Source organism: Dromiciops gliroides, chromosome 3 (assembly GCF_019393635.1).
Source record: "Dromiciops gliroides isolate mDroGli1 chromosome 3, mDroGli1.pri, whole genome shotgun sequence".
NCBI classification, from domain to species: domain Eukaryota; kingdom Metazoa; phylum Chordata; class Mammalia; order Microbiotheria; family Microbiotheriidae; genus Dromiciops; species Dromiciops gliroides.
The window spans coordinates 187,387,384-187,404,223 of NC_057863.1; positions in this window are offsets into that span (position 1 = coordinate 187,387,384).

Genomic DNA, 16,840 nt, shown 5'->3' on the forward strand with positions numbered 1-16,840 from the left:
AACAATTTTTTAAAACTATCTAAAAGACTGGTTCCTGTACATGGTGTACATGCTACTTTCTTTTTTTCTTTCATTCCTTACTTATTAGAAAGGAAATAGGTTTGGACTTTAATTATACTCGCATAAATAAATCTTAGACAGCCATCTTTCTTTCCAGGCCTTGCTTATCTGATCTATTATTAGATGATATACAATTAGAAAGATATTTTCCATCTTTCTTTTTTTTCCCAACAGTCTTCCAGTGTTACTTTATAGCTCTGAACCATTAAATACTTCATTTTCTGAAGAATGAAAGCTGAGGATTAGAGGGCAATGAAGAAGCACTTGGTAGGTGTGTGTAGGATGTTTCATATTACAAACAAGGATGAAGGATAACCAATAGATTCAATAGCCATTTTGTTTTTGTTGCTACCTTCTGTACAATATTGCAAACCTCTATCATAATTCTTCAGATCCTCTATGTACTAATTTTTTAAACCATCTACTAATAACTTAAATGTATTCATAACTTCCATTTCATATTCATAAGGGATGCTATTTAGGTCATACCTATTGGGCTGGTCGTTTTCCCTACTTTCTTCAATTTAAGTTTGATTTTTTCAACATGAAGCTCATGATAAAAGCAACAGTCAACTCCAGGTCTTGTTTTAACGAAGTATAGAATTTCCTACCTTTGACTACAAAGTATACAATCAATTTGATTTCTATATTGCCATCTGGTGACAAACACATATTTTATATATAAATACATGTTCATATACATATATTTTATAAATATACAAACATGTGTGTGATGTATTTACTATTTATCAGATGGGTGGAGAGATAGATATTGATAGATATTGATAGATAAATAACTACATAGACAAATAGTAAATAATAGAAGTAATAATGGACATCCCTGTTTTACTCCTGTTCTTATTGGGAAGGCCACTAACTTATCTCTATTACATAGAATGCTTGCTGATGGTTTTAGCTAAATATTGCTTATTAGGTTAAGGAAAGCTCCACCTATTCCTAAGATCTCTAGTGTTTTTATTAGGAATGGGAGCTGTATTGTGTCAAATGCTTTCTCTACATCTATTGAGATAATTATATGATTTTGGTTAGTTTTCTTATTGATGTGGTTGATTATGTTAATAGTTTTCCTAATGTTGAACCAGCCCTGCATTACTGGTATAAATCCCACCTGGTTATAGTGTATTATCCTGGTGATCACTTGCTGTAATCTCCTTGCTAATATCTTATTTAAGATTTTAGCATCAATATTCATTAGGGAAATTGGTCTATAATTTTCTTTCTCTGTTTTTGCTCTGCCTGATTTTAGTATCAACACCATATTTTTGTCATAAAAGGAATTTGATAGAACTCCTTCTTCACCTGTTTTTCCAAATAATTTGTATAATATTGGAATTAATTGTTCTTTAAATATTTGGTTGAATTCACTTGTAAATCCATCTGGTCCTGGAGATTTTTTCTTAGGGAGTTCATTAATGGCTTGTTCAATTTCTTTTTCTAATATGGGCTTTTTTAAGGATTTTATTTCCTCTTCAGTTAACCTGGGCAGTTTGTATTTTTGTAAATATTTATCCATTTCATTTAGATTGTCAAAGTTATTGGCATACAATTGGGCAAAATGGTTCCTAATTATTCCTTTAATTTCCACTTCATTGGTGGTAAAATCACCCCTTTCATTTTTGATACTGGTAATTTGCTTTTCTTCTTTCTTTTTTTAAATCAAATTAACCAATGATTTATCTATTTCATTGTTTTTTTCATAAAACCAACTCCTAGTTTCATCGATTAATTATATAGTTTTCTTGCTTTCAATTTTATTAATTTCTCCTTTCATTTTCAGGATTTCTAATTTCATATTTAATTGGGGATTTTTAATTTGTTCTTCTTCTAGCTTTTTAAGTTGCATGCCCAATTCATTTATCTCCTCTTTCTCTATTTCATTGATATAAGTAGTTAGAGATATAAAATTTCCCCTTAGCACTGCTTTGGCTGCATCCCCTAGATTAGTTATGTTGTCTTATTATTGTCATTCTCTTGGATAAAATTATTGCTTTTTTCTATGATTTGTTGTTTGACCCACTCATTCTTTAGAATGAAATTATTTAGTTTCCAATTAATTTTCAGTCTACATTTCCATGGCTCTTTATTACATGTAATTTTTATTGCATCATGATCTGAGAAGAATGCATTTACTATTTCTGCCTTTCTACATTTGACTATGATGTTTTTGTGCCATAATATATGGTCAATTTTTGAAAATGTGCTATGTACTGCTGAGAAAAAGGGTATATTCCTTTCTATCCCCATTCAATTTTTTCCAGACATCTATCATGTCTAACTTTTCTTATATTTTTTTCACCTCTTTCACTTCTTTCTTATTTATTTTTCAGCTAGATTTATCTAATTCTGAGAGGGGAAGATTCAGATTCCCCACTAGGATAGTTTTACTGTATATTTCCTCTTGTAACTCATTTAACTTCTCTAAGAATTTGGATGCTATACCACTTGCCGCGTACATGTTTAGTATTGATATTACTTCATTATCTATAGTACCTCTTAGCAAGATATAGTTTCCTTCCTTATCTCTTTTAATTAGATCTATTTTTACCTTTGCTTTGTCTGAGATAAGAATTGCTACCCCTGCTTTTTTTTTTTTTACTTTAGCTGAAGCATAATATATTCTGCTCCAACCTTTTACCTTTACTCTGTGTGTATCTCTCTGCTTCCAATGTGCTTCTTGTAAACAGCATATTGTAGGATTTTGGTTTTTAATCCACTCTACTATTCACTTCCATTTTATGGCAGAGTTCATCCCATTCACATTCACAGTTATTATTACTAACTGTCTATTCCCCTCCATTCTATTTACCCCCTTGGTACTTTTACCCCTTCTTTCACCTTATTGCTCCTCACCAATGTTTTGCTTCTTACCCCTGCCTCCTCCAATCTGCCCTCCCTTTTATCACCCCCCTCCTTTTTCTTTATCCTTTTCTCCCTTGCTTCTGCCCTCACTTCTATCAGTCCCCCCTTTTCCCCTTACCTTTTTTTTTTGTGAGGCAATTGGGGTTAAGTGACTTGCCCAGGGTCACACAGCTAGTAAGTGTTAAGTGCCTGAGGCCGGATTTGAACTCAGGTACTCCTGACTCCAGGGCCGGTGTTCTATCCATTGCGCCATCTAGCTGTCCCTCCCCTTACCTTTTTACTTCCCTAAATAATAAGCTAAGTTTCTTTATCCAAATGAACGTATATGTTATTCCCTGTTTAAATCAAATCTAATGAGAGTAAGGTTGAAACAATGTTCCCCCCTCCCTACTTTCCCTCTATTGTAATAGTTTTTTTCACCTCTTCATATGATATAATTCACCCCATTCCACCTCCTCTTTCCTCTTCTCCCAGTAAACTCCCTTTTTAACCCCTAAATTTTCTTGATAACATCACATTAAAGACAATTTATATTTATACCCTCTGTGTATAATCCTTCTGTCTGCCCAAATACGTATATAGTTCTCAAGAGTTCTAAGTATTATTTCTCCTGTTGGGATGTAAACAGTCTAACCTTATTGAGTATCCTTTTTTCCCCTTGCTTACCTTTTTTTTTTTTTTTTTTTTTAGTGAGGCAATTGGGGTTAAGTGACTTGCCCAGGGTCACACAGCTAGTTAAGTGTTAAGTGTCTGAGGCCGGATTTGAACTCAGGTACTCCTTATTCCAGGGCCGGTGCTCTATCCACTGTGCCATCTAGCTGCTCCTTGCTTACCTTTTTAAACTTCACTTGAGTCGTGTATGTTAAGATCAAATTTTCTATTCAGTTCTGGTCTTTTCATCAGAAAACCTTGAAAATCTCCAATTTCATTGAATGTCCGTCTTTTCTCCTGAAAGAGATTGATCAATTTTACTGGGTAATGGATTTTTGGCTACAATCCAAGCTCCTTTGCCTTCTGGAATATTATATTCCAAGCCTTGTGATCCTTTAATATTGAAGCTGACAGGTCCCGAGCAATCCTGACTGTGGCTCCATGACATTTAAATTGCTTATTGCTGGATGCGTGGAGTATTTTCTCCTTCACCTGATAATTCTGGAATTTGGCTACAATATTCCTTGGAGTTTTCCTTTTGGGGTCTCTTTCAGGAGGTGATAGGTGGATTCTTTCAATGATGATTTTATCCTCTGATTCTATAATATCAGGGCAGTTCTCATTAATAATTTCCTGGAATATGGTGTCTAGACTCTTTCTGATCATGGCTTTCAGACAGTGCAATGATTCTCAAATTGTCTCTCCTGAATCTGATTTCCAGGTCAGTTGTCTTTCCAATGAGTTATTTCACATTTTCCTTATTTTTTCATTCTTTTGATTTTGCTTGATTGATTTCTGGTGTCTCATAGAGTCGTTATCTTCCAACTGTCCAATTTTAATTTTTAAGGCATTGTTTTCTTCAGTGAGATTATGCACCTTTTTTTCAATTTGGCCCCATGAATTTTTTAAGGCATTGTTTTCTTCAGTCAATCTTTGTGCTTCCTTTCCCAAGCTGCTGGTTGTTTTTTCATAATTTTCTTGTGTTGCTTTCATTTCTCTCCACATTTTTCTTCTACCTCTCTCAATTGATTTTGAAATTCCTTTTTGAGCTCTCTCCCCATTTTTTTTCTACCTCTCTCAATTGTTTTTTTAAATCCTTTTTGAACTCTTCCAAGAATGCTTTTTGTTCTTGAGACCACTTCATCTTCCCTCTTGAGGCTTCACATGTAGACAGTTTGAGGTTATTGTCCTCATCTGAGTTTGTGTTTGCCTCTTCCCTGTGGACACAGAAGATTTCAATGGTAAGAGCTCTTTTTTGTTTCTTATATTGCAGCTTTTTTTTTTTAAGTTGAAGTCTGCTCTGGGGGCACCAGGGTCCCTGTTTCAAGCTTCTTGTGCTGGGGTATAGGGGCTGTGTCACTGGCTTTCTACACTGAGGCCTCTATGGCTTGTGGATTTCTCACCACCTTGGGTGCATGCTGGGATGGCCAGGCCTGGTCACACCTGTCCTGTGGGTGGCCCTCTAGCTGGCAACTTGCCCCCTCGGCTGATGCAGGTGGGTTTTGCCACTGTCCTGCTGCACCCCCAGCTTGTTGAGCCAGGACCAGGAGCCTCAGTTGCTTGGGCTTGGCTGTGGCCTACAGCTTCCTGCTGACTTGCTCTGACCCCTTCCATGCTGTGGTTTGCTGTGGTGCGCTGCGCCTCCATTTGCCTGAGTGAGACCGACCTTTCCTGAAGTCTTCTCAATTATCTCTGGTTGGAAGACTGTGTCTCTGTCTCTTTGTAGGTGCTATAGTTTCAGAATCTGTCCAAAGACTTGATTTAATGTTCTTTTTGAGGGAATAGAAGGAGAGCTCAGGCAACACTGGCTTCTCTCCACCATCTTGGCTCTGCCCCCGCCCATAGATTTTTGTTGTTGTTGTTGTTGTTGTTGTTGTTGTTGTTTGGTGAGGCAATTGGGGTTAAGTGACTTTACCAGGGTCACACAGCTAGTAAGTGTTTAGTGTCTGAGGACAGATTTGAACTCAGGTCCTCCTGATTCCAGGGCCAGTGCTCTATCCACTGTGCCACCTAGCTGCCCCTCGCCCATAGATTCTTAACAAATGCTGTTAGTTAAATGAATGGACAAATGAATATGTTCTTTATTCAGGAGAGCTAGCTGCAGCTATTTTAATATTTTTCTTTTCTCCTTAAAACTCTTTCTTGTATCTTGTAGTATTTATTTATCATACTAAGACTATTCTTTGCTTTTTTTTTTCAGTTTCTCTCTAAGTTTTTCTGTGATATTTTCCTTATGAGGCTTTCTCTCTTTTTTCATTCTTGTAATTTTTTTTTGACTTTCATTTCATCACATTATACCTCCCTCAGTTTAAAAAAAAAAAACCTGTCCCATTCAAAACTCTCATTTTTGAACTCTTGGTTCACAAATTCATTATCAATTGATAAAATTAAAAGCTTTATAACGTTGTTTCCCAAAACTGGACCTCAGACTTCACAGAAAATAATAGAAATCTAGTGTTGGAAGGGACCTTAGGGAACATTTAGTCCAAATACATTGTTTTAAAGAAGAAGAAAGTGACAATCAACAAGATGTTGCCTCAGCCAAGGACTGATTAGTGGCAGAACCAATGTTTCCTAATTCTCAATCTATGGACCATTCCATGATATCACCCTGCCTTTTTTTTTTTTGAAGAAACTTTTAAAAGTTTATGGCTCTGGGGGTGACTAGGTGGCACAGTGGATAAAGCCCTGGCCCTGGATTCAGGAGGACCTGAGTTCAAATCTGGCCTCAGACACTTGACACTTACTATCTGTGTGACCCTGGGAAAGTAACTTAACTCTCACTGCCCTGAAAAAAAATAGTTTATGACTCCTACGGAGCACTGGTCCTGGAGTCACAAGGACCTGAGTTCAACTCCAGCCTCAGGCACTTAGTAGCTGTTTGACTCTGGATAGAGTTCTGATGTGATAGAAAACAGAGTCCCTGATGTTCAAACTTCAGAGAAACAACTTTATAATTTTACTATATAAAGACATAATAGATCAACAAGGCAAGAATGAATAGCATGCCAATTTAAACATGCATGGATTTGGATAATAATCAGGTTTAAGAAAAGGGGATATTTGGGAAAAATGCTCTATCTTGGTTGCAAGGGAAGTTATGATTCACAACTGACACTCTATTTTGCCCCCTAGGATGTTAGGTATATAGAGAATATTAAGAAGTTAATATTCTGGACACCTAATTTCAGAAGAGAGACCATTAAGACATGTTCAAGTAGGTTCATGTCAGAGGGTCAAATTCTTTTTGTATCTGCATGGTACTAATGCCAAATAATTTTTAAATAGTGTGAAAATTCACTTTATAACTGTAGTCATATATTAATAGTGAATGACTTACCTCTGTATTTTGCAATATGAAAAAACTATAAGCACTTATTAAGATTCTAGTAATTTTAAATACTATCATATTATGATAATATTGGAGATAATTTAATATTTGGCATGTTCTTGAATGAAGGAATTAATTCATTAAGCATTTATTAAGCACTTACTATGGCCAAAATACTGTGCTACGTTCTGAGGATACAAAAATAAAATTAAGAAAGCCCATGCTTTAAAGGAAATCACGTTCTTTTTTTTTTCCCCTAAGGAATTCACATTCTAATATAGAAGACCACACATATGAAAAGTTTCAGCTCCAAGTCAGATGAAAATGTTCATGGGTTTTTTTTGTTTATTTGTTTGTTTGTTTTGTTGTTGTTGTTCTTGTTGTTGTTGTTTGGTATGGAATCATAGCAAAACAGGTGTTATTGTCTCTTTTTTATATAATTTTTACTGATAAAATGATATCAGTTTCTGATGTTGAACCATTGAACAGTGTCAAAACTTTGGGTTACAAGAACATTCTTTTCTGGGTCCTCAACAGATAGCATGTTCTTCACAAGTAGTTTTGGGGCTTCTGGAAACTTTTAAAGTCAGCAGTGGGATTTTTAAATAAAATGCAGCATTTGAAACATCACATTGAAGCATTTTTAATAGTCTGCCCTTTGAAATATCACCCTGTTCTAGATACCAACAGTTAATACTTTATTTCAATAAGAAGGGACATTGGCCTATGATGTTGTCAAGGCCCATGATATAGCTGATGCAAAAAAGTTGACAACAGAACAGCACATTGCTTGTAAATTCAACCCAAATACTTTTCTATTTAGAAGAAGAAAAACTGAGATAGCAGGGCTTTGGGGACTATTGAAACCATTCTTAAGTTGTCTGCTTATCAACAAAATAATAAAAAATAGCAATGATAGACAAAATGTGATTTTCAAAGCCTTTGTGGACAGCATAGAAGTGTATTTTTGCCTTCAGTATCTTGATCAAAATATTAAATATTTAAAAATCTATCTTTTCTTAGCTTTTGTCATAATTAAACACTAGAGCAGATTTTTAAAAACATAGTCCATCATAATTTTTAAAATAATATAGTTTTGTTACAAAATAGTTCGCAGAGATTTTAATCTATGTTAAACAATTCAAGTCAGTAAACATTTGAAAATTCTACAGTGATTAGGGCATAGATATAGCACTTTCCCTAAGGAAGATTACAGTGTATATAATATATACAGAAATTATATGAAAGAAAACTTGATAATTGCAGAAAAGATACAACAAAGTACTACAAGAAACTAATGGAAGAATAGTGAAAAGACTGTCATCAACAGAATTAGATAATATAGCATGAGGTGGAATGGCAAGTATTTCTCTTCTTTCAATTCTCTTTGCTAGAAGTTTTGTATATGGGTTTAAAGTGAACTTTTCCATATGAGAATATAAGAAAATTGTGACACAAACTTATGGATTTAGATCTGGAAGGAATTTAAGAGATCATTTAGTCCAATCTCATTTTATAGATGAGGAAACTGAGACTCAAGTTACATGCCCACAGTTCCATTGGGAGCAACAGAGGCACAGAAGCAATATGGGTTGACCACATATGTCAAGTTTTCTGACTCCAAATCCATCTTTCTTTGCACTATAACAGTGTCCCTTTTTAAATGTGTTTGTGTATATACATACACACATACATGCATACACACTCATACATATATATGTATGTAAACAAGAATTTATGAACATAAATGTTCCCTGTCCCTCACACTCACCTGCCTCAAAGGGGAAAACAAACAAACAAAAAAACCCTGTAACAGTGCATAGTGATACAAAACAAAAACATTGACCATGCCCCAAAATTTATGTTTCATTCTGCATCCTAAAACCATCTCTTCACTTCTAGGAGGTGAGTAGCAAGCCTCATTGTCTACAATTGTGCTTGTTTTCAGTGAGCAGAGTATATACATTCTTAAAGCTGTTTTTCTTTATAATTTAGTAGTCAATCTATAAATTATTTTTCTTGGGTCTGCTCATATCACAGTTCATACAGGTCTTCTCAGGTTTCTTTGAAATTATTCCTTTCATCATTTCTTGCTGTACAATTGTATTCCTTTTATATTGATAAAATATTTTAGATGTATTCATATAGTTCATGTGGGTGTCTTAATAGGAAGACTTCCATGTATTCTATATAGTTAGCTATTATTTTAAATGGGATTTCTCTTTTTTTACTTTTATTTGTTTTATTGGTAATATATATAAATATTAAAGATTTATGTGAGTTTATTTTATATCCTGTAACTTCACTGAAATTACTGTTTCAAATATTTGTTTAGTTGGCTCTCAATAGTTTGCTATCATATAATGTGCAAAACTTGATGATTTAATTTATTTTTTGCATATACTTAGTCCCTCATTATCTTGTGCTTATTTTTCTGCTATAACTGGAATCTCTAGAAGAATACCAAATAGTAATGATCACAATAAATACTCTGTCATATCCTGATCATATTATTTACAAAAAATCTAGATATGATTTATCCTATTAAGGAAAGTTTGACATAATCATATGCTTTCATTCCCTGTTTGTACAGAGACAGGTATTTTATTTTTCAAAAACTTTGTGTTCAATTGATGTAATCAAATTATTTTTCTGTTCTTATGAATCATATTATGCTTATACTTTTTTTTTCTAATATTGAACTTACTTGGCATTCTTGGTTTACACACAACTTGGTCATGGTTCGTGATGTTTTGGATATGTTGCTCTAGCCTCTTTGCTAATATTTTGTTAATTGTTTCTTATGAAAGTTTGTGAGGAATATTGGTATCTAGTATTTTTTTACTGTTTTAAGTCTCCCCATTTTAGGAAAAGCATCATTTTTGTATCACAGATACAAAATCTTTGGTAGATTATTTTTTTCCTAATTTTTCAAAACATTTATATAATATTTGAATCAATTGCTCTTTGACTATTTATTGAAATCCATTTTAAAGTCTATTTCCTTTAGAAGTTCATTTATATCTTCTTTAATTTTTTCCTGAGTTTGGTTTATTATTTTTTAACCTGAGTATTTTATATGTTTATTTTTTTATTTATTTGTTTGTTTAAGTTATTGTTTTTGTTGGCATATACTCAGGTAAAATATATTATCATTATTTCCTTTATTTCTTTTTAGTTTTTAGGTTTTAAAAATGTTACTTGTAATTTTGTTTTTTATTTCATTATTTCAGATAGTTTTTAGCTTATTTATTAATTTTTTTTGGCTTTCATTGTGTTAATCTCCATTATTTTCAGTGCTTCTTGGTATTTATTTGGGTGTTCTAAATTTGTTGGCCTACTAGGTGTTTTTTTAGTTGCATCCCCAATTTTTTATCTCTTTTTTTCTCTTTTGTTGATGAAAGTCTTCAGAGATATATCATTTCCTCTAAATACTTTGACTGTATCATCAATATTTTGGCTTACTGTCTCATTGTTGTCCTTAGCTTTAATGAAATTTTCTATAATTCCTTTGATTTGTTCTTTGACCTACCAGTTCTCAAGATTAAGTTATTAAGTGTTCAATTAATTTTAATCTTTTTTTCAATGGCCCTTTATGGAAAATAATTTTATTGCACTCTAGTCAATACATAATTTGCTTAATATTTATTCTTTTCTTCATGTTTTTGTGAATTTTTCAATGACTTAATACACAGCCATTTTTGATCTGTGCTAATTATGGATAGATACATACCTATATGTACGTGTATATATGTAGATATATACATATGTGAATTTACTTTAACAATATGTATAATGTATAAATTATATCTGATTGTTTAACACCTCAAGGAGGGGCTAGGAGAGGAAGGAAATGAGGGGTCAAAACTATAAATTAAAATGTATATTATTATTAAAAATAGGGGGCAGCTAGGTGGCACAATGGATAAAGCACTGGCCCTGGATTCAGTAGGAACTGAGTTCAAATCCGGCCTCAGACACTTGACACTTACAAGCTGTGTGACCCCGGGCAAGTCACTTAACCCCCATTGCCCCATAAAAAACCCAAAAAAACCCCCACAAACCAAAAAATAATAAATAGAATTTTAAAAATAAGGTGGATATAAAATAAAGTGGAAATAAAGTAGTTACCACTACAAAATAATTAGAGAAAAATAGTAATCATATACATGTATACATACACACAAAAACATGCACAAACACATGTGTGTTAGACATGTATTTGCTTTTTCTCAAATTCTTTTGTAGAGGAGACTATTTTGGTTTAAAAAGCTATTGGCTGCTAAAAAATTTGTGGAAAGCATGACTATCAATGTAACACAGAGGCAGTAAAATGATTTTTTAAAAGAGATTTTATGACCTATTGTCTCTAATATTCTAGAATTACAGCCAAGCTTTGCTACAGATAAATGAACATTTAATCAATCACATTTACTAATTTAGGTATTCTCCAAAACAGAAAAGAGATCTAACATATTTTAATATTATGAATCAATATCTCCTAAATCAATTTGAGTATCTGAGACTTTTGTGCACAGAATTTACTCTTTTTTGTTCCCTTGAAATATGATTCAAATGTCTTATCACATTATGGTGATTACCCCAGTGTTTTCAAGGCCATTTCAGGGAAGGAGAATGTCTGGAATGTCCTGCAATGTAGTAAATTATCAACTAACAATTGCATGCTGGCTGAAGAACCATCTAGGTACATATAAACTCATCACCAGAGGGCTGGACAGAAGACTATTTTCTTTTTTTGTTTGTTTGTTTTTTACTTCTTTTTTTCCATTCCTTCTTTGTCTCCTCCCTCCCTCCATTCCTCTTCCTCTTTCTCTCCCTCCATTCCTTCTTTCCTTTCTCCCTCCCTCCCTCTCTCCTCTCTCTCTTTCTTTCTTTCATTCTTTCTTTTATTCTTTAATTCTTCTTACCTTCTCTTCCACCCTCCCTCCCGCTTCCCCCCTCCTTCCTTCCTTCCTTCCTTCCTTTCATTTTAAAATTTTTCTTATCCTACATGGCTATGTAACTCTGAGCAAGTCATTTCAAGACTCTATGACTATAGGTTGCAGGGAAGGTATTGGTATACAATGCAAAATGAATTTTTTTCACCTGAACATCCCCTAAACCAGTAGGACCACAGTTCCAATGCCTATCCCTAATATGAGAAATGGAAAAAAAATATAAAGAAATTAATTCATTATAGATTACCACTGGAGTTATGTTTATAATTAATAGAATATGCATTTAAAGTTAGACATAGTTATTTATAGTTATAAATAGTTATTTTTTTCTTATAGTTATTTTTTTCTAATTTCTAAATCTATGTACCTAATTTCTTCAAGGATTTGCATGTAGAAAAAAATGTTATTTTGGATAGAAATAAAATCCACTATATCTTCTCCTTGAAATATTCTATTAAAATAGAGGTTGAATTCTATTGCATTTTTTCCATGTGGTTATAACTTGAAACATAAAAATGTAGGAAGGAAAACATTAAGGTTTCTATGGCAACATTACTTCACTGACAGTACACATATGTACTGGAATATTTGTAATAGCTAGACTATGAAAATTACACATAAACATATATAATATGCAAAGCATATAGGTACCAATAACATAATTTTTGTTCCTTTTCATTTAAATTAACAATATGCATGTTGCATCCATGTAATATTTAATTATTTGTTTTTATATATGGTTTTATGGGCATGTTAACTAACCAGTTTTTCATATGAGGATTGTTCTAATAAATAGATTAGCATATGCACGCCATTAAATATCATACATACATATGGATGCATATATTCACATTTTAATTAGACACAGAAAGCAGTTCTCTAGGATTTGGCTTTCTATTTTTCCCCCAGTCATTTGAGTCGATTTGTTTCCTACTAGTATACTTTTATTTGGATTAATTAACACAATAGTCTCTATAGTTACCCAAGGTATTACCTCACTTTTCCCATTTCAAGTCACAACTGAAATGTAAATTTTATTCTAATAAATCTATCTCTATGGAATTAAAGAGACATTTAATTGCGTACTGTTTTTATTTGTGAGTGTATATATATGATATAGGTATGTATATATACAAAATGCAACCCATATTTAAAATTCATTACTAGGTTTTCATAAAATGTCTATATTTTATCATGGAAATGAAATTATGACATGCAAACCAATGAAATTCATAATCTGATATATTTCAGTCATTTTGCATGTTTTAGGCTCTTATTCATTTATTTGATATACTCCTAATTGTAACTCATATTAACTGTATAAGTACTTTCACTAAATAGGTTATTTTATGAAATGAATGTTCATTGAGAAATCACTTAATTCCTTTGGATGCTTTGAGTTAGACATAGGAAATTTTGTTTGGAGAATTATGTTTCCAAGATTTTGTTTGTTTGTTTACATACCTCATGGAAAAATGTAACCTTCATTAACTTCAAGTCTGAAAGAAATTGACTAAATGTGACACATAAAATAGCTTAGTAGGCCCAGTGAGTTCCTTTTCCAGGAATGAAGATGCTAATCCATAGTTTAAAGGTTTAAGTAATAGATTCCCATTAATCTTACTTCTACTGTGGTGAAAATGGACTCTTTTCCTAGATGAAATTTCAAGGATGAAATTTGTAAAGGCTCATCCACAGAAAGTTGCCCATGTGAAATTTATTTTATATTATTTTTTAGCTATAACAACTTAGCCATAAGATATAGCAGCCAAGATAGCAATATGACTACAGCTGTCATTAAGAAGCCATAGAATCCAGGAATAAAGGACATAACCACACCATTGTGTTCTTCTTTGTTTGGGCTTCATCTTCAGTAATTTGATGTATTTAGGAAATATGTTTAAAAGCTTAATTTGATCAGAAAAGGACAACTTGAATGGGAAAGGGCCTTAAGTCCATGTCATATAAGGATAGGTTGAAGGAACTAGGGAAACCAAGCAGGAGAAGGAAGTTATAGAGGGACAAATTTAGGCTTGATGTCATGAAAAACATCTTGTTTATTAAGTCTACAGTAAAATGTTCCTTACTATGCCTCACTGCCTCATGAAAACTTATTAAACCATCCATTATTAATCTAGAGGGGTTAGCATAAGCATTAATGAATGAAGTATCAATATCAGTGAACTAGATTTCTTGAAGTAATTTAACGAAAGTCACAGAAGTGGTTTTGTGTTCTTTCACAAAATATTGTACCTAGTGAATAGAAATTGTGATGTTTTTCTTAAACAGCTATAGAAAGAAAAAAATATTTAGAAGATCTTTGACACAGAATGCTTTTATTTGTTTGTGTATGTTGGGATAGGGGGGATAAAAGAATGCAGTAAAAGAATGAAAGATGTCTACTAATATGTTATTTCACTGTTGGGCTTGTATACTAGACCATTAGGTCAAAACTGTCCCTGAGGCTACCCAGAAAATAGATTTGAATCATTCTACATAGAAACAAGAGATCATTCTGGTTCTGAATTTTTTAAAAAGTAAATGTTCTATGAAGGCTCCTACATTTTAAATTTTATTTTATGGAGAACAAAAAGGCCAAGAATTACTTTTGATGAAAAGGTAAAAATAATGAATGTAAAAATGAAATGGAGTAAATCCATGGTGGCAGTTAGTTTATTTTTTCTGTGACATCAATTTATTCCAGCTGTAAGAGTTCATCATAGAGGTGGCTCTCAATACTGTAGCAAATGAAGGTTTTTTAATGCAAATTTCAGTTGCAAATATGTGATCTCTGATAGGGAATTTTCTTTGGGTAATATTATCAGAGTATTTCATATGATATTCCTTCTCAGATTTGTGTAATGTGTTGATGATGAAATTATGACTAAAATTTAATTAGTGTGGAAAAGAAAATTTACTTTGCCTCATCCAGGCATACATACTACATTGTAAACTGTCTAAGCTAGATTTTTTTAAAAGTCCTATATAAAGAAGAATTAGCAAATTCATTAAACTCTGTTTCTGTATACACTTATCTACAAATCAAATTATTCATTTGAATGTGACTTTTTCATTGATTACATGTAACTAATTTTTAAAAATTCTTGGATTTTATAGGCTTGATTAAATTACAGAAACTTTTCTGAGAAAACATACATGACAAAATCTACTTTTAAAAAACTCACTCAAAAAAAAAGAGGACCTAATAAAAATATTGTTTTGAAACATACACAAATGAACACAAATAAGTTTCTTAAGGGTTATTTATTTATTTATTTTAAACTTAAATACAAAATGAGAAAAGGAAAAAAAATTGTCATGTACACAGCAAAACATAAGAGCATTCAATATAAAACAAATAAGTTTTAAGAAAACCTATATAATAAATAGTGCACATTATTTTCAAAAGCACCCAGCTTTTCTTTGCTTCATTGTAGATTCTTTTGTTCTCTGCTGTGCAGCTTTTACTTTGCTTTTCCCCCACCCTAAAAGGACTACAATTAAGTGTGGATATATATCTATATATACACACATACATATATCTATAAACATACACATATATGCATATATACACTCATACTCATAATATGTAAGACTGTACTATGTTTATTTCTACTTGTCATCTGTTTCTCTGAAGGTGGATAGCAGCTTGTTTCATAAGTCCAAGTCTCTCCATATTTTTTCTAAATCAACCAGCTCACCATTTCCTACACCACAGCAATATTGTAATCCAATTTGGGAGATTGTCTCTGAAAGTTTTTTTTCTTCCAGTTTTATGTATTCCTTTTATTCTTGGCTACATAGGTTTTATTTATACAAGAAAATTTTAATTTGTAATAATTAAAATTATTTATTTTATACTTCCATACTTTCACCTTATAATATAGTTTAAAGTTTGATACTGTTGATAATATACTGATACTGATTCTGATACTACTTGCTTTATGCTTTTCCCCTTGGTTTCTTTGAAGTTCCTGACCTTTTGTTCTTTCAGATAAACTTTGTTTTTATTTTTTCTAATTCAGTAAGATAATTTTTAGTAATTTACTTAGGACAACACTTTTTAAATTTTATTGACTTTACCTGTCCAAGGACAATAGATATTACTCCAATTATTTAGATCTGATGGTATTTGTTTAAAAAGTTTTGTGTTTATATTCATATGGCTCCGTGTCTGTTTTGGCAGGTATAAGCTTATGTATTTTATATTGCTTAGTTATTTTAATTGGTCTAAAACAATATTGAATAATATTGCTGACACACAGTAAAGTTTCTCTTGTTTCTTTTGAATAAATCTATTTTAACTTTAACTTTGTCTGAGATTATGATCACTGTCACTGCTTTTTTTTACCTAATAAGTTCTACTCTTTTCCTTTATTTTAACTTTGAATGTTTCTCTCATTTTTCTAGTGTTTCCTGAAAGCAACATATTGTTGAATTTCAAATGTTAAGTTTTTGATTTTCTATCTCAAGTTGGTTGACTTTCTTTTCATAATTTTCTTGATATTATTGGAACTCTCTTTATAAAAAAATCTCCAATATCTCTTATTTTATGTTTAAAGTCATCTTTAAAATCTCCCAAGTATTCTTTTTGTATTTGTGACTATTTGATATTTTTCATTGAAAAAGGAATGGCTTTTTTTCAGTTCATTATCTTCCTCTGAGTATGAACCCAGATCTCTAACCTCATAGTAGCTATCTACTGTTGAGTTCCTTCTCCTTTGTTTATCCATTTCCATCAATTAATTAATTAATTAACTTATTTATTCATTTATTTATCCATTAATTCATTTATATATTTATTTGTTCATTCATTCATCCATTTATTTATTCATTCATTCATTTATAGTTTTATAGTTTTATTTTGTTTTTAGCAGCTCTTATTATAATCAAGTTCTAATCCTGAGGTATGTGGAATGATGTCTTAAATCTCAGTTCCTTCTTACTGTTATTATCTGAG